Source organism: Scomber japonicus, chromosome 6, assembly GCF_027409825.1.
Source record: "Scomber japonicus isolate fScoJap1 chromosome 6, fScoJap1.pri, whole genome shotgun sequence".
Classification (NCBI taxonomy): domain Eukaryota; kingdom Metazoa; phylum Chordata; class Actinopteri; order Scombriformes; family Scombridae; genus Scomber; species Scomber japonicus.
This window is the reverse complement of record NC_070583.1, coordinates 19,105,781-19,125,102: the sequence shown is the minus strand read 5'-3', so window position 1 is coordinate 19,125,102 and position 19,322 is coordinate 19,105,781.

Sequence of the window (19,322 nt, the reverse complement as noted above, 5' to 3'; positions counted from 1 at the left end):
AGCAGTTGCTGTGGTCAGTTCAAGTCAAACTACTATTTTTTGGACCAGTTAGTTTTAGGATCCAGTACAAACACCTCTACTCCACCAGGTTTCAGCCTGCCTTCTCTTGCCTCTGTTCATCATGTTGCAATGCTTTACAGGCTCCCTCTCACAGCTACCATTGCAATGCCTCGGGGGGAAAACACACGCACAGCCACTCTTACCACAAGAACAATTCTGACTCCTTAATGGCCAGCCGCACACTCTGTTTCCACTTCTTCTGCAGCATATAGATTCATATAATTGCAGGAGAGGGGTGCCTGTGGTTTCAGAACAACAATGTGTCGATTTAGATTATTAATTTTCAACATGTGTCACAGGTTGAGTATACTCAAAAAGGTCTACTGCCTTCGAAACCCTCTGACTTTTCTTTCAGGATGTGTACAGTCCGGAGGCTGATGACAATGGCCTTTGGGGTCTTAGTGGGGGAGTTAGAAAATGGGACACAAGTCAAATGCATTCTCAATAGTTTCTGGCTGAGGTTGTACTTTCTCACCGATTCTGACATTTTCATTGACAATATGTCACCTTATGATGTAGTTCTGTCAGTTTGCAGACAAGTGTGACTCGGGATGAGAGTCAGTATTTTCCAACCAGAGGCTGTGGTACTCCGCTGGAATAAAAGAGGCTTAACTTCTTTGTCTTGGTAGTCAGAAGCTGCTCTAAATGAAGGAGTTCAGTTTTATCTCAGGTATCTTGTTCACATGCCAACGCTAGGTTTAAAGGCATGTAGTACTACATCAACGAAGCTGAACCTGATAACAAATCTACTTTCATCCCTCATCTATATAGTCACATGGTCTGAGTAAAGATCAAAAGAATGTGATCGCACCTACAAGTTACCTGCATGAGTTTCCTCTTCAAGGTCTCTGGATGTCTCTGTTCAACCTTATAGGTAGGATAAGGAGCTCAGACATCAAGAAAGGGACTCAGAGTAGAATTGTTGCTCCTTTTTTGTTTGAAGAAGCTGGTTGAGGTGATTTAGATATCTGGGATTCCTTGCTGCCACTTCTTTTCTGACCCGGATAAGTGAATGGATGGATAGATGGTTAAACTCATGGTAGCTATATTGGCATTGTAGTGTAAAACTGTTAGAGCACTTATATTTTCAATCACTGATTCACATTAAAAACTTAAAACATCCCGATCAAACAGTGCTAGGATGCCCTCCTTGTTTATCTGCAGCCAAATCCGCTGTTTTCACTTAACCTAAACATCATTAGTTATAAAGGCCAGTGCAGAATTACATTAACTTCACTAAATTATATATGTTTATCAAGTGATCAGTGTTTCTATGTCTTGGACAGAAACACAAGATTATTCTAAAATTACATCATACCTCAAAATAAGTGCCCAAAAGACTGCAAATGTAAACAAGTCTTGTGTAGCATTAATATATCACATCATGCTGTACGTGCTATAAAGAGCTCTTATTTTCTTCCTATGAAAATAATTGCTCCTCTATTTTTGAATTATCTCACAGTTAACCAAATTAATTACTTGCAGTCCTGTCACAAATAGGTTTCTGGGAAGGTTTGTGCACTGACCATCTGGAAACCATCTTTAAATCTAAGCAGTGCAAGAACATTTTTAGTTCACTGCTTGTGGAAAATTGAGAGACTTCATCAGTCAGTCAGTCAGATAGTAGAAGGCAGAGAGAAGTGCTCTGTAAATAAGAGAAAAGTATGCATCTAGCTCGGTGTCACCTTTAGAATAAATATACTGTCTGGTCTTCCTGTCTCCTCTTTAGTAAATTAGCAAGAGCAACTGGTGCCTTTTGCATTCAGTTGAGCTTCAGTTTGCTTATTGAAAATGATATCTGCTGTTTGTTTTGTCTGGTTTGTGCCTGTAAATCTATTTTACCAAATAACATTACTGGCCTCAGGGATAGATGGCACTGTCATCAGCACTTTTCCTCTATATGATACTGTCCCCTCTCTCTGCTTTCCTGCTGCTCCTTCCTAGTCTCCTATATCACCTTTTCCCGACACCAGATAGTACGCTGACAGCCCATTACTGCTTATCACATGCTATCCTCCTTAATCATGGATGTCATAACCAAATCAAAATGCGATATGATGAAATTGCAGTCCCTTTCTGATAGCAGTTTTGTCACATTATTAGAACACAGTCAGTGCGTAAAGATCCATCTGTCTTTCTCTTTGATGACAATGTTTTCCCAACTTGCCTGCCTAAATCTTGGCAGAACTGTCGGTATTGTGTTTGTCTGTGACAAGATCCTTCTTTAAATTCACTTTTTATCTAGTTTTAACCCAAAATTGACTGACTTATTCAGGTACAGTTTGTTTTCTCCACAGCACTGTCACTTTGAGAAATACACCAAACTCCATTTAAAACTCCTTTTCTTCCGTGTTTACCAGAGTTTACCTGCGTAGCTGGGCTTGTTTTAATGGACAGTTACAAGAACCACTGAGTGAGACAACAGGACTGCTGCAGCCAATCAGTGGCTGAGGAGAGGGCCAAAACTCAGGTAAACACAGAAGAAAAGGACAGGTGAGAGGCAGAGGAAAGACTTGGCGTGGAACAGGCAGCAGGACAAGGTACTCGGCATAGAGGAGAAAGAAACCGACAGTGAGCGAGGATGCGGTGACCAAGGTCGACAGCCAGCATCCGAGTCGCAACGAAGGGGAAGTTGCACTGTTAATACAGTAATTACGGCAGCCCAATCAAATCCGAACGAGTACCTTTAGTCCACCGTAATTACTGTAGTAGCAGCACAACTAAACAGCCCGATTTTGTTAACTTGCTCAAATTTAGTTGATTTGGTAAAGTTCTTTAATTTTTTTGATGTCAGAAGGCTACGTAGCTAGATGATGTCTTTATCTGTCTGTTTTATTGATGTTTGTTGCTTACTACGATCGGGAGGCTGCACGGGTTGTTTTAGACGGAAGTTTTATTATGCCGATTGTGTGTCTGACTTCCTGTCTGGTGCAATCTGCTCTGTTGAGCTTGTCACGACTCGAAATGCTGCGGATTGATAGCGGGGACGCTGCTGAGACGCTGTTGGGACGCTGCTGAGACGCTCCCGGTGGAAACACTCTCATTGATTATAGTAGCACCTATCAGCTCCGGTGACGGACCCGGTGGAAATTGGGCTTTAGACGGTGGGGCTGCGCGAGGACTACATATAAAGAGCTGCATAAAGCATAAAGCTGCATATAAAGAACTGTTTGAACTGTGCCATCGGATTTTAAGTACCTTTTCATTGACTAAGTGTTAAGCATCTTGTGAAACCTTGGGTTAAACCATCTTTTGAACAAACTTTTTATAGTAATAAACCCACTTCATTGTACACGCTGGTATCTGTTTGGTTATTTTAAAGCTCTGCTCCTCCTGATTTTAACAACCTGTTTTAGAGTCCTAGGCTCATTAATCCTAGGTGGCGTTGTCAGCCATTTTTAGTAATTTCACCTTAATTTCTTGTAATTGTGAGGGTTTTCTATTTACTTAAATTTGTTTTAGGCCTTGCTCTTACCTAGCAGGCCTGGGCTTTATTTTACACCTCTACACTCATGACTGCACCCCTGCTCACTCCAGCAACACCACTATTAAGTTTGCAGTGGACTCATTTTTGAAGGGAATGAGTCTACCTACAGGGCTGAGGTGGAGCGGCTGACTGGGTGGTGCAGGGACAATAACCTGGTCCTTAACACCACCAAGACGAAGGAGCCGATCGTGGACTTCCGGAGGAAGAAAAAGCATCCAACCACTGTGCGTCAGCGGGGATTATGTGGAGAGGGTCTTTGACTTCTGGTTCCTGGGCATCCAGATTGAGGAGGACCTGACGTGGAGTACTAACACCTCAGTGACTGTCAAGAAAGCGCAGCAGAGACTTTACTTTCTGAGACTCTTCAGAAAGAACCATTTGTCACAAAAACTGCTTGTGTCATTCTATCACTGCTCAATAGAGAGTGTGTTGACAGACTGCATGTGTGTGTGTGGTATGCCAGCAGCACAGCAGCAGAGAGGAAAGCACTCCAGAAGGTCATCACCACTGCCAAGAAGACCAGTGGCTGCTCTCTCCCCCATGAACTGTACAGTACACAGTGCCTTTAAAAAAGCTCAAAACATCCTCAGGGACCCATCACAGCCCGGACATGAACTCTTTGAACTGCTGCCCTCTGGTAGAAGATACCGGTCAATAAAAATGCAGGACAAACAGGTTCAAGAACAGTTTTTACCCGAGAGCAATAGTGTCGCTGAATGCAGTGAAGGCTTGAAAAATGTGTCTGACTGTGAAATAATCTGATTGACTGTATAGTAACTTGAATGACATGCAATAAAGATCTATTCTATTCTATCCTATTATTCCCTTAAGTTTACTTAAGGTTGGACTTAAGTAAACGTGTGGACACTATTTGGCCTTGTATTTTGTCAATAATGAATAGCTCGCTGGTCTATGGCTATGTCCCAGTTTGCTTTAAACATGTTGTCATTCATCCTTTGATCAAAAAACATAATTGACATTCAATTGACACTGATAATTACTGATAATTATTTTTTTATCCAACTCATCTCCATCATGGACAGAACATACTGGAGATATTTCAGTCAAGTATTTGAATGCTTCATTGCAGAGTCTGTTTTCCTCTTGTCTTTAGATTAAAGAAATTAAAGTATTTGAATTCCTTTATATCTCTCACCTGCCTTCAATGTAGTCAATCATGCCATGTTCTCAGACCATCTTAAACATGTTGTTGGTATTCAGGGACAGGCCCTTCAGTGTTTTTCCCTCCTACCTCCAAGACTGACCAGCATCTGTTACATTTGATAATGTGTCTTTCTCCACACCCATCTCCTGTGGAGTACCACAAGGCTCCATATTAGGCCCTATTTTTGATTTCTTGCTTGGGGTATTTTGAAAAATATATATTTCTTACCATTATTGTGCCGATGTCACCCAGCTATACCTCCCACTGAGACCTTGTGATCCATGCAATGTTAACTTCCTCCTACATCTATGAGGATATAAAATCCTGGATGGCAAAAAGATTCCTTCAGCTAAAACAGAATAAAATGAAGGTACTAATCTTCGCCCCTACAGACACCTCCACAACCACGCTCAATGTCCTCAGGCCTCCGCCATTGAATGTGAGTTATTTTTGATTCTGGTTTAAAATTTGATAACAACAGATCAACTCAATTGTTAGTACTGGCTTCTTCCATTTTATATCACTGGTAAAGTATTTTTTAAATTTTTCTTCTTGCCTCAACTTCTGCAAATCTCTCAACGTAGGTATAAGTCAGTCCTATTTTGCCTGCAGCTGGTTCAAAATGCAGCAGCAAGTATCCTCATTGCTACCAAGAAGACAGACCATACATATTATTGTGGCCACAGCTAGTTGGAGAAAGAGTTTCAGGGCTTAGTAGATAGGATTTAGAACGGGGGTGTCATTATCCAGCATAGCTAGTTTATAACCGAGCTACATCCATTTAAAAAAAATAATGCCAGAAAAATGGTGAGAAGCATAGATAAGACTGATGCAACTGTTCAGGGAGTTGTAACTAGACTTGAAGAAATATCAACGATTAAATCAACATATTCCTGATTTTAAAGAGGAAAATATATGCCCTCGTCCATGCGTAGTGTGTACAGCATAAAAAATCTTTTTCAAGGCACTCAAGTGGACGAGTAAAAATAAAAAGCCTTTAATAAACACAGACCCAAACCAATGAGTAGTTTACTTTATTAGTAATAGTTTACTTACTGGTTTTGATTCATTGTATGTCAAGGCACCCTGGGGAAGGCACATGTTGATATATTTTTTAACATATTAGCACATATTTATTAAAGGCTTTTTATTTCTAACCATTCACATTGGAGTTTTATTTTGTGCCATAACCTACCCAAGGAATATTTTAAAATGTTTTTCTCTTTAAATTGTATTTTCTGCCCTCCAAAAGCACCAGCGGTTGTGGTGGACAAGAGAAGCGCTACTGTTTATATTCCTTTTGGCCATATTTCTTCAATAGTTTTGAAGAACATTAAGTTAAAAGGCAGACGCAGAATAACTCTCTCCCAAAAAGAAATGGACTGACATGTCAGCCTGAATAAAGAAGTTACACAAAATGGAAAATTCATCTTGACTATCAGGCAGAACTAATAATAACTAATTTAACTGTCCCAGTTAGACCATGTATGATACCAGATGTGGGACTTGACGCACCTAAATAGAATTCAGCTTTTATCATTGTTATTGGTTCCACCTGTGCTTTTCCTGGTATCACGTGTCTATGCTGTCAAAATGTCCTATTTATAATAAGCTGCAAGGAGTCGCAGAGTTGACTGTTGATTCCCAGTAGGTTTGGTAGTACTGGCAACCTTTTAACATGACACATTTGAGTCATTTAATTCAATGCTAATTCTCAACACAAATTTCTACTAAAATATGTACTGCTATTTTGTAGGTCTCAGTTCATATGTCACTTCAGTTGCTGCTCTCTGACTTTGTAAAGCAGTATGAAAATGAAAAGCAACTTGACTCATTTCCAAAAATCTGTATTGTGCACTGGTACGTACTTATGAGGGTAGCACAGTTTTATGTTGGCATAAAGGAAGAAGAGGAGAGGTTGACCTGAAGGTTATTGCCACTGAGGCAGAAACAGCAAATCAGTGAATCTGGCGAGAGTGAAGGTTGCCCTTTGAAGGCTTGCAGAGAGTAAAATTCAGCCGCTTTTGCTCCTGGTCTTTGTCTCTGTGTCTGGGTCTGGGTCTGTGTCTACTATTGTCTGAGACACTGGGTGTGACTCCATGCATGTGTATGACCTACTAATGTATGAATGAAGTTTTGACAAGGATGAATCTTTCAAAGCAGAGTCCCAGCATTTTGTACTATTTGTTGTCGTAGTTGAAACCAAAGTCATCACGGAGCTGACATGATTCTTTAATTTCTGAGACTATTACTGATGTGCTATCTTTGTATTCCAGGTATCTATTCATGTGTTTCTTTTCTCAGCCATTTTGATTACACTGTGCCATGCTAACATGAAAGAGGGTTCGTGGCCATAAACATAAATAAGTCTTTAAAAATGTTCTGGCTATAACACACATTGTTTTGGAACATTACCTGTAGAGGTCCATGGAGAGCTACAATGTGACAGCACATCATATGTGATGCAATCAGTTCAGGTGTAAATTACATGAACAGATGATATTGCTCAGTAGCTCCAATAAACTAAGAACTTTGAAGCTGAAGTAAAAAACTTGCTTGGATTCAACCCAAAATATTCTTTGTTCTCAAAGTTAGGGAACGACTGACGTTGACATCCATAGAGCCGTGCTGCTGGTGTAGCTAAAAACACAATTGTATTACAATCAAGAGACTTAACATGGCCTTAAAATATAGTTTGAATGTCTCTTTTTTTGCAGCAGTACAGTCGTAATAATACTTATTCAGCCTGAATTATACATAATTGCCTGATAGATGGGTTCAGTGTAGGCCCAAAATTAAACATATAATTTGACAGTCACAGCAACGCAGAGAGTGACTACTCGTAAGAAACCTATAATCTGTTTGTAATGCTCTCACATTTACTTTGTGATACCAAAAGATGAACATTAAGGTGAAAAAAAAGAATATTTTCTCTGGAAATTGGTTTACACAAATGATGAAGAAAAGGACTTTATGGAGTCCTGAGTATCAAGCCAGACTGACATTTAAAACATTTTAAAGTTACAACAGTTTCACTGGCTAGATTAGCATTTGTAAATAACTGACTGAGAAATAAACAGTGGATTTGTGCCTGCATCCTTTTTTCAGCATGAGATGCCTTGGAAGTTTTTACGCTCTTTGAGCTTATTGCCACTATTTACGAGAGAGCGTGCCTCAGGCTCACAAAACACCAAAGTGTTACTGCAACACCTGATTAAAGCTGACATATTTATTCAATCAGTCCTCAATAAGAGCGAGCAGCGTACAGAAGCTGTTAGTGAATGTGCTCTGATGGGATGAATGTTTAATAAATTGGGGTTTATGTAAAATCTTACCTGCATGTTTTCACAGTGAAGGGTTTGTGTCCCTGTTTTTTTGTATTTTTTGACATCTGGTTGTTGTACCTTTGAAAACAAATCTATCTCGGTGCACCCTGTGCACCTCAACATCCACAGCTTGGTTCCCAGCCGGGGACCTATGTTGCATGTCAGACCCTCTCTCTTTCCTTGTTTCCTGTCTCGCTACAATTACTTTTAAAAAATATTTTTTTAAAATCTGTCTCAACCAAACTCGCTGTGGTATGAACATCTATAACATGAATTTATTGTACTTTAAATGTGATTCCCACTAGAAAACTACATCCTGCAGTACTACAAAATTAGTATCGTTAACTAATATCATCTCTGCAGTGTTATCAGGAAGAAACACCCTGATATTCATTTCACTCCTGTGTCTGATATTTTGGCCAAACACAGACTCTGAAAATCCCTTTTAATGGTAGAAAAATGCCGTTACACATGAAGGAGTGGCATTTCGTTTACTCAGTCCATTATTTCTTTCTATCAGGACCCCTCTAAGGGCCTGATTTACTAAGATCCCAAATAGTGGGTACTAAATTGGGTGCACAGTGCAATACATTGCTTGTTTCGTTTTGCGGGTGATCTACTAAGAATAAATGCGTAAATGAAAACAGGTGTAACAGGGTGGAGACAGCAGTATTTAAATGAGGGTTTTGCGTGTCTGAATGGAGAGTTTGGACGAGCAGAAAGCTGCAAGCACAAAATAAAATTTGATCAGGTTCTAGTGGAAGAGGTTAACAAATATATTGAGTTATAAAAAAACTAATATTACCAGAAAAAATGACATATGGGAGAGTATTTGTGACAAAGTTAATGCTGTTGGTAAAACCAAAAATATTCCACTCCAAAAAATATTAACACAGGTGGAAAAAATCCGTCCTGTGCGTATTCTGTCATTGTGCCTCCATCTCCTCCTCTCCACAGTGACAAAAGTCATCTGTGCGCAGTGACTGTGCGCATCTGACTCCATCATCCAAAGTGTGTGAAGGAGCAATATTGCAGGTCCTCCCTCCCTGCAGCTGTCAGACTGTACAACCTGCACTGCTCCCAGCAGTCCCCCCCACCCATCCACCCACCCACCACAACCCCCTACAACCCCCTAACCTGGACAATTTGACACACTGCATTTTTAATGTTCAATGCTGTGCAATATTAGTATTAATGTATACGACTAATTTCAATTAAACTGTCAATATGTGTAGGTACTGTATATAAAATACATATGTTTCTTCACTTTAATCTGTGCAATAACAATATTATCTCTGTTAAACTTGTAAAATAGAGACTCAGAAGGAATTTTATCTCGCAAGGTAGCTGGACTCGTGAGATCACAACATTTTGAAGGCGTCTGCCCTTTTCCAAGCATGACTTCTCAGATGGTTCTGTGTAACAAACCATCTGGTGCGTCAGGTTAAGATGGAGTCTGAAATGCTAAAAAAAAGTTTCTTATCAAACTTTATTTTCCCTAAAACTGTTCAAAATCCTAATTTCGTCCCTGCTGATACCTTCACTGAGCCTTCATATGCTTACATCATTTACACAGCTGGAGTTCTTTTGTTTTCATTTTTTACCACAATAATAAAACATGTAATTGTTCCTGTATTTCAGCTGTGGGAAAAATACTGCAGCATATTTAGAGTACAGCAAACACAAATCAAAATTCTGCGTCGTCATTTGAATTGCCCTCATGCCATTGTGAATAAGTAGCCCTCAGTGTGAATATAGGGGACCGTGTATCATTTTCAAAGGAAGAATTTTTCAGTAAATCCTCCACTTTATTCCCTGAGAGTCTGTCCAACTGTAGAACCTGGTGTCTGTCAGCTCTGCCTCCTCCAGGACTCAGATGGGGCTGAAACTCTCCATGAACCCTCATGAATTATTCATCAGCACATATAATGTTGGCAAATTATTTTATATAGTGGGGAAAGATTCATCTTAGGAGCAGGAATTGGGTAGGGAGAAGCTAATGTGTTTATTATGCCAAGATAATGGCATGAAATAGAGGCCAGGGGTGGAGAATTTGGAGGAGTGTTTATACTTTATATTCATTGGAGGGTAGCATCTGAATGCCTCGTGGTCACATGATGGCAGATGTCTTTTGGATGCAATTTTGTGTGTCTGTGTATGTGTGTCCGTGCACATGTCCATGTGCACATGTACACACATGCAGCCAAACCTTTGCAGATGCCTGAGATGCTTTGCGTGTGCACGTCTTCATCTGTGCGCGCATCCAGTGTGTGTTTATGTGACTTATAGATTTTCCTTCTCAAGATTTCAGTCCACAACCAATGTTGTCTGCTTTTATGGCCATTGTTGAGAATAGAATTCAATAAACATTACCCAAGCACTTCTCTCTGAGTGGCAGAAAACACCATTAGAGGGAGACAGACAGTTGCTCTATAACTGCTGTTTGCCTTGCTTAACTGAGAAAGACTGAGATCCATCCTCACATAGCTAATATCAGTGCCATAATGACATTGCACTATCAAGAAGATAGGCTGCATTTGAACTCAAGGCTGGCTGTTGTGTTGAAAAGGAGAGACAGGAACTCCATACAGATATGTCAGGACTGTCAGTAAGGAGATGGGATCTTTTAGTCCAGCTGCCTGGAAATAAAACCTTTTTTTCTTTAAAAAACAAATTACTTTACTTATTTTTTTTACTGCTCGTTTTGATTGATACTTTCAGCTGATCTTGGTTTTACAGTCACATCACAGTTTCTGTGGCAAGAATCAGGGACAACTGCATGTGACGAGTATTCATGAGCTCCTCTTTTTGCATCCAAATACAGTACTTTTGTTTTGTTTTAGTTAAGTAAAGGCTACTTAGATTTCCATTTTTCAGTATAATCCTTCAGTATAAATCTCAAATGCTGAATACAGGACATTTTGGGATGATAATATATTCATATTGTGCTTCAGGAATGTGTCTCTTCTGTGCCTTTCATAAATTGGGGTCAGGTGATATCTGTCACAGCAGAGAATGTGCTTAGTGCTGACAAAGTCATGTTGACATTTTTGGAGAGGAAAGCAGAAAAATAAAAAATAAAATGTTTCCCAGGAGACAGGGAGGAGAAGAAATTAAATTGCCTCTCCACAGCTCTTGTTAAGAATGAAAACCAATCAGCTAGACCTCAATTCACGCTTACAGCTCCACAAAGATAGCGAGGAATATTGATATTATTAATAAATGCACTGTCCTTTACGGGTCTGGCGCTACAGGACCAGTTGTAACTGTGAAGATAAGGTTTTTCCACCCTTTGACAAAACCATTTAAACTTGATGGGTTCATGGGTATTTGGCAAATATGGCTATTAGCCATGCTTGAATGGGCTGATGGATATAGTGAAACCAAATAAATAGAAAACCCTTCCTTAGATGCATGAAACTTCAGTATTTTTCAAATTCATGAATTTCATGTTGAAAGTAACGAAATCCTCTGCTTGAGTAAACCGAGAAATACCCTAATTGCAAAGCTATCGGTGGGATTTTCTCATTGAAACATCTGTGATGTGTCTCATTTCACAAAGAACAAAACTGTCACCACTTTTAATAGTATTCCCCAATGGTAAGCTTTGTGCTTTTGTTTGGCCTAATTTAGGAGTTCTCAGGCTTATTTCTCCATGAAATCCCTTCCAGTAGCATGAACACACATTCAAAGTAATGGGAAGGAGAAATAATGAAGTGTATGGACAGAAGGCCAGTCACAGGAGCTTGAGAGTGTAGTATTAGCTGTGGTTATCGCAGTTAATTTCACAGTGATTAGTTCAGGGAAAATTCTGCGTGACTTAAATTGCATGATGGTCAATATCTGGCTCATTATGGTGTGTTGCGTGGAGGACCTACAGTGTGTTTACAGACAGGAACAATGAGCTAGTGTAAGCAACATTGTTTGTAATATATTAGTTGGAGCTTAACAGCCTATTTTACAATAAGGTCATTTGGAATTATTTTTCTGGACAACATAAGCACAGTTGGGGAGTGATAAGAGAGCATCTGCAGAACGGAGTGAAACGGCACGTCGTTTAAATTGAAAATGTGTTTGTTCAGTGGAGTTATTTTTAATCCATCAAGAATAGAAAGAGTCACAACACAGCTGCTGCCAAAATTTTAAAAAATCTAAACATCATTTGCATTCGCTGTTGTGGTTAAAGAAAAATGAATCAGAAGTGCTGTGTTTGTGTCCAATTCAGACCTGCACAGTCATGTCAGGGAGTTTCTATGCAACACACAGGATCAACTTCATCAACTGCATCAGCCTCCTCTCAACCAGGGTTGGACACAGGTCAGACGCTGCCTGGCCTTGGTGAACTCGCTGGAAATAAATTCAGTGATGCTTATGATTAAATCTAAGCGACCCACCATAGATAAAAAAGAGAGAGAACAAAACAAATTGAAACCTTCTTTTATTGGGTAATCATTTGAAATGAATCTATGTAATTCTCAAGTTAATCAGTGAACTGTTCACTCTAACCCATAAAAATAGGGACACTAGAGGACATGTCAGACAAACCCTAACCCAAAGTCATCAGGACTCCTCATCTGGATACCAAAAATGGAAGTCCATTCAAGAGATATTTCACTTAAAAACAAATATTTCAACCTTATGGTGGCACTAGAGGAAAGGTCATTAGGATTCTGTACAATATTGAATGGCAATCTAACCAATAGTTGTTGAGATATTTCAGTCTGCTGATTGCAATTTCATCCCTGGCTAAAGGTTGTGGCCACTTGATTCCCAAAATAATACACGTCTGTAAAACAGCCAAACTCTCTCGATCATTGTCCTCAGTGTGAGCCGATACCTCTGCTGCTCGTCTTGATTTAATGTTTCATTGTGAATGAAGCTATTTGATTTTTTTGCCCTCTGTTACCCCTTTTCCACCAAAGCAGTTCCAGTGCTGGTTCTGGGCCAGTGCTTAATTTGGAACTGGTTTTCCTGTTTCAACCGACAAAGAACCGGCTCCCGGCCAGAAAAACTGGTTCCAGAGTGGCACCAGTTCTTTGCTGGACTAGAAGAAAGAACCGCTTACGTTAGGGCGCAGGGGGCGGGGTTATTGAGACCAACCACAACAAACAAGACCGCATAGTGGTGAATAGATAAGGAGTGAATTATCCCTTGAACATTTGACTGATGGTGAAATTCATACACATTTGTGTTGTGAGTTAGCTGTGCTCTGCCGGCTAACGTTAGCTTACAACAATGGCTAACAGCCATCTTAATCCTGTCGAACAGTACAAATACGTTGTATCTGCCGTTTGGATGCGAGCCGGAGCAACAGCTGTACAAACGCATAGTCTGCCATCGTTGTTGTTGCTACTTCTTCTTCTTCTTTGTATTATTGTTGCTTCGAAGTTGGCGTGAGTCTTTATGGGAAAGCAGCGACATAACTGACGTATACAGTGACGTAATGACGTGGCTCCCTAACCACCTCGAGCCGTGTAAAAGCAAATTGGTTCTCAACTGGTTCACAGTTGAACCAGTGTGAACCAGCACCAGCCCAGCACCAGCACTAGAACTGCTTTGGTGGAAAAGGGGTATCTGAGTCAATTTTGTGAGTCGCCAGAGAATCGGCTGAATGTGATTTGAGACGGGCAGCCTGGACATCCTGGGAGATCTGAGGGTTTGTTTAACACTTTGTACACAAATCTCATCACGCTCATTTGGGATAGGTTAGGTAAACTCTAGGCTCACAGGCAGTTGTTTAAACTGAATGATAATTGGGATGTTGTGTTGCACTTATGATCTGCACTGCACTCGCTTAAAGGGAGATGGCGAGGATAATCCATTTTCTGGCCATGTATCTGAAAACATTACAACAAATGGACAAGCTTTAAGTAATTCACTTGAGCTTAAGATATCAGTTTACAGCTCTGCATAGCACACCATGAACAATCAGATAGCAATGTGAAAAACGTAGCGCCGTCACTTGAGCTGGAAAACAATGCACAAGTCGTTGAAAGTCCTCTCGAGGTAACGGTGCTTAACATGCTGCGAGGACTTCAGTGAAAGCTCGCCTCCCTCAGGTACTCTGCATGATCTCAGATTGGGCTAACGATGGGACGTAGGAGTAAGAGGAAAAGAGAGGGGTGAGGTGTGCTGTGGGTTGGGGTGGTGGGGGGGCTGATATCTACCCACAGATCAAGCAACTTAAACGAGTTCTGAACCGGAGCTCTTGTCAATCATAATTGATCTTGAGTAGCGGAGGTGGTGGCGACGAGGATGAAGACACACAGAGAGCGGGAATGAGCGATCATCTTCCCTCGAGGCTACAAGCACCTTTTAAGAAGCCGAGGCCCCCGAGGACTCCTACGCCCTTCCTCCCCTCCTTCCCCTACTTCAAGATCAAACCCATTTTTTCCCTCTATTTCTCTTGCCTCTCCTTGTCTTCCTGATCAAAATTGCTTTTCATTATAATCGGCGAAAAGGAACCTGGTAACAGCTGGAAATAGGTGCGACGCATTAAGAAGCATATGGACAAACTTCTATTCAAAATCCATTCTGAAGTCACAGGGGGGAGAGCAGTGGGGGGAGGGGGGGGCACGTGGAAAATAAAGAATAGACACGGGCAAGTGATGATTCACTTTTACCTGCATATTGAAATTACCCCTATTTTCCAGGAAGAGGATGCCTTGTACAAATACATTAGCAACTGCTTTTGTTAAGCTGTAGTCTGTTGGCAAAGGCTTATTATCATAGATCTTATGCTGTCACTGTAATTATCTTTAAGAGAATCTCTGTCAATGACTTTTTACCCCGCAGTGTAGTATTTTTTTATTTTTTTATTCTAAGCTCTGTTAGGCTTATCTAATGCACTCTACCAATGTCAATTTGCAATTTGAGGTAAATTGCAATGCAGCTAGATTGCAAGTCTGCCATGGTTAGCGACACCATGAAGCAAACATGAGGAAAAGCACTGATGAGACCGATTGAGAGTCTTACAGTAATGACTTCCCTCTTAAAGTGCCTATACAGCCATCTCTAATAATACAATCAGCAGGGCAAGAACGCAGTAACACATAACACTAACACATTTAGTTATTATGCTCAAGTAGATAATCTCCCTCATCTAAGATCTCATCATATCTGCTTGAGATTCTGTATCTATCTTGAAATACAGTGCCAGTGGAACGACACACTTTCATATTTCATATTGGAAGATGTGTCCTAAAATTTGACTGGTACTGTACGCAGTATCAAATTTCGACTATAAGTTCAAAAGTAATTGTAATTTTGGTCTACAGCTGTTTCTTTCATAGTTCGGCCTAAGCCCCTTTAGAGTCCAATTAAGGGAACTCTTGATGCAGCATACAGTGAAATTTTGGTCATCAGTGTGCCTCCAACTTGGAAGCAATTCAGAGAAAGCCCTTTTCCTGTTTTCAATATGGTAATGATCCTGTGAAGTTTCCCCCCCCCCCTCCAGCTTGGTGTGGCAGAATTTGACTGGCCTGCACACAGCCATGACCTCCTCCAACACTTTTCAGAGGGAACTGTGAGCCGAGCAAGCAGAGGAGATGTATTGCACCAGATTTAGCTTCCAGCTTGATTTCTATCTGCAATCCCTGCAGGGCAAGAAAACACTAATCAAACTAATGCCATTCATTCAAAATCAGTTTCAAAATACAATAAATACTGGATACAAACATTGATCTTGACATGCACAAGTTTCAATCATTACACCAAACATTATGCAATAAACACATTCATCCCTCATAGTTCAGTTCAGTTCAATCTCTTTACTCACATAAAGCTGATGATTTTTGAACTGAGTTTTGCATCTCTGGATCAGATTTATCATGAAGGGGTTTTTTTTAGGCAGACAGCTTGCCATCACCTTTATGTTAATTACAAACAGCAGGTTTCTGGGTAGGTATGGTGTGAATCACAGTGCACTAATTAATAATACAGCCATCATAATAAAATGAAAGCTGCTGCACAATTTTATACCTAAATGTTCTTAGACATGTGTTTGACTTAAACAATGATAAAGACATATGTTATTCTGGTGGCAGCAATTAACTGCCGCCAAAATAAATATTAAAATATTAAAGAGATTGAAATATTATAATATATATATATATATATTAAATGAAAGAAGTTGTTTCCTTTGATTCATTCATTCATTCATTTTCTGTACTGCTCGTCCTCTAGAGATCGCAAAATAGCTAGAGCCAATCTCAGCTGACATTGGGCGAGAGGCAGAGAACACCTGGACGGGTCGCCAGTCAATCACATATATCTACTAACATATATCAAGACAGTCAATTGTTCACATCCATGGGCAATTTAGAGTCACCAATTAACCTAACTTGCATGTTTCTGGTCTGGGAGGAAGCCAGAGTACCCGGAATGAACATGCAAACTCCCCACAGAAAGGCCCTAGCCAGCTGGTGGGTTCCAACCTAGAACGTTCTTGCTGTGAGGCAACAGTGCTAATCACTACACCACCATGCTGCCAAGTTAAAGTCTTTAGAGTTAAATAGTTTCATCAATGTGAATTTGTTGTACTGCTCAGTGTGAAATGGTGTGGTTATGTTTTGACAGTGACATTAATATGCTCATTAATAACAGATCTTGAAGAGATACAGTTCTATTCAGCTGCTTGTCCTGACAAATGAGGGTGAAGTCTGGCATTGGCTGAGATGTATTTACCACATAGCCTCTTTGGCAGGTATTAGCACTGGTTCTGGGGTATTTTTAATTCTAAAGGTCAAACATCGCTTGTGAATTTGAAAATCTGGAAGTTGTTGTGGCCCTGTGAGCAATAAATGGTAATTTCTTGCCTGATTTGAATGCTCATACATTTGTGCAGAATTAGTCATGGACAGTTCAAGTGAATTACTCTTAGCAAGGTGCACCAGGAAATAAGACTAAAAAGTAAAAGAAATGCTGCTGCTGGTCAGTTGCCAGACAGCCACACAGAGAAGTCCATTTCATTTTTTTTTGTAATCCTCAGCTGCCCCTCACAGTCCCCCAAATAAAATGACCACTGGCAGGGATCATGGAGGATGTCTTTTGTGAAAATACTATTGCAGCATAAACAGAAAAAAAAGTTCCTGCCAGTGTCACCCCCAACCCAGTCTCTCCTCCTGGTTAATTTCCTTGGCGCCTGCAGGGCCAGTGAGTAGGGGGATTTGACAGAGGACTTCTGACAATCCTGAGGAGAGCTGACACCGAGAGCGCCAGTCCCTCCATCGCTTGCGGCCAGATTGGAAGATGCTCAGCATGCAGAGAGCAGATGAGACAAACCAGAGAAGCCAGGAGGGCTATTCGTGCAGAGCTGGCTCAGCCCGCCATGTCTGAGAGGGACAGTGTGAGCACACACTGCCACACAGAGGCTGTAACTCACACCTCAGCCAAAGCCCACAACTATAAACCCATCAGTGTTTTTCCTAATTTACATGCCATTGGAAATGAAATACCTAATGATCAAATAGCTTAGCAGATCACACATTGATGCAAGATATCCAAGATGAGTGCTCAGTGAAACTTGGGGAAGCAGTTCAGTGAAATGCAGGACTACAGAAATGTCATTCACCTCCATCTGATGTCAAAGGTGATATGAGTTCAGTAAGTATGTAATTTGGAGCCCCATTTAAAATGCAGTACCAATTGGCAGCCTGCAGCTCACATATTTCATTTGTGTCTTTGTGACCTTTCACAGCAAGATTTACATCACATTTTTTGTAATAAGCACGTTGACAGAGGCCAAATTCATGCCTCAACTCCTTCCTCCACTCTTAACGACTATCCTGGCTGCCACTTATGATATAAATAGGATAGAGGTACATGCATGCAGCCATTTGCCCCCATCAATGTCAAATCACAGCAGACTACTTCGGAGTCATGGGAATACAAGCCAGTGTGTTTGCTGCAGACAAATGTATAGCACAGGGAGCAGACTAAAGACTGGCATGCTCAAACAAAAGCTTGAGGAGTTGCTGAGGGTCTCTGGGCAGAAAGAGGAAAACATGTCACTCAAGCTGTTGTTGTCTGATTAATTTTTAGTGCAGTGTTGAAGTGTTGAATTATTTTTCTGTGTCACAAGTTACGGTGTATGCCACCAAAAAAAAAGCATCAAAAGATGGATAAAGAAAGACCTTGATCTGCCAGACAGTCATGATGCCCAAGTCGTTACAATCATTGCCGAAGCCAAGGGCAACTTTATCATAAACCGACCCAGTATCTTAATGTACTCAGAAGCCATAAACTGCACTTGGAAGGAGATGGAAGGCTGAATGAGCTTTCCATCTCCTGGGTAAATAACAGAATTTCAGGACAGCACAGGATTTTTTGTGTCACAATCGAGCCAAGTGGTTAAAAAAACGTGGTTCAAGTACATTTATAGGATCCACTTTTAATTATATTTTCACATTTACAATTATACTGTATAATGGTGATATAAATGTGGTTATTAAATTAACTAGTGATTTTGCATGTCTTAGCTCATTTACAGCACTAAAAAAACACATATACTTTATATTACTACTGCGTAACTATCACCATTTCCAAATCATGTTGTAATTTTTCAGATGTTTAAGGTTTTTATTTACCTTCGAGGCTGCCATTAGTTTCCATTCCTTTCCATATGGCTTGGAAACCAATAGCAGATATTTTATGTTCACGGTCAGAGTGAACATAAAATCTTTAATATCTCAGTTTCACTTAAATTAAGTTAAATCATTCTGTAACGCAGAGAACACTTTTTTTTTTAAATCAGTCTGCACTTTAACTGTGTTTCCATACTAAAATGAAGGCAGATCAATGCAAGCATGATATTCACTGTGAAGGATTATACAACTAGTCCACTAATTGATTTTTTTAATAATGCACAGGAATGAAGGGAAAACAATGAATGCTGTGAAAGTAGGACAGATGCACACATTAAAAAATCTAATGTGCAAGAGGATGGTTTGCCTAATGGACTGTATAATGTAAAATATTCACTGTTTGCAGATAAAACGTTCACAAACTTTATTTACATCTTCACTTTTTTAATGAGAAGCACTTTCTAATGCAAACTTTGTACTGACACAGATTTTTTTTTTTTTTTTTTGAAGATCCCTGCTTTGATTGGATACATTCAGTGCTGAAATTATTTGTCCAATCAGTAGCTCTTCGACACAAACTGATTTGGTATCAATGTTTGTTGTCCTCTTTATGACTGGAAACTTAATATCTGGGTTTTTGGGGCTTTTGGTGGGACAAAACAAGTAGTCTGAAGATGCTTTGAGAGCTTTTCTTTCACTAT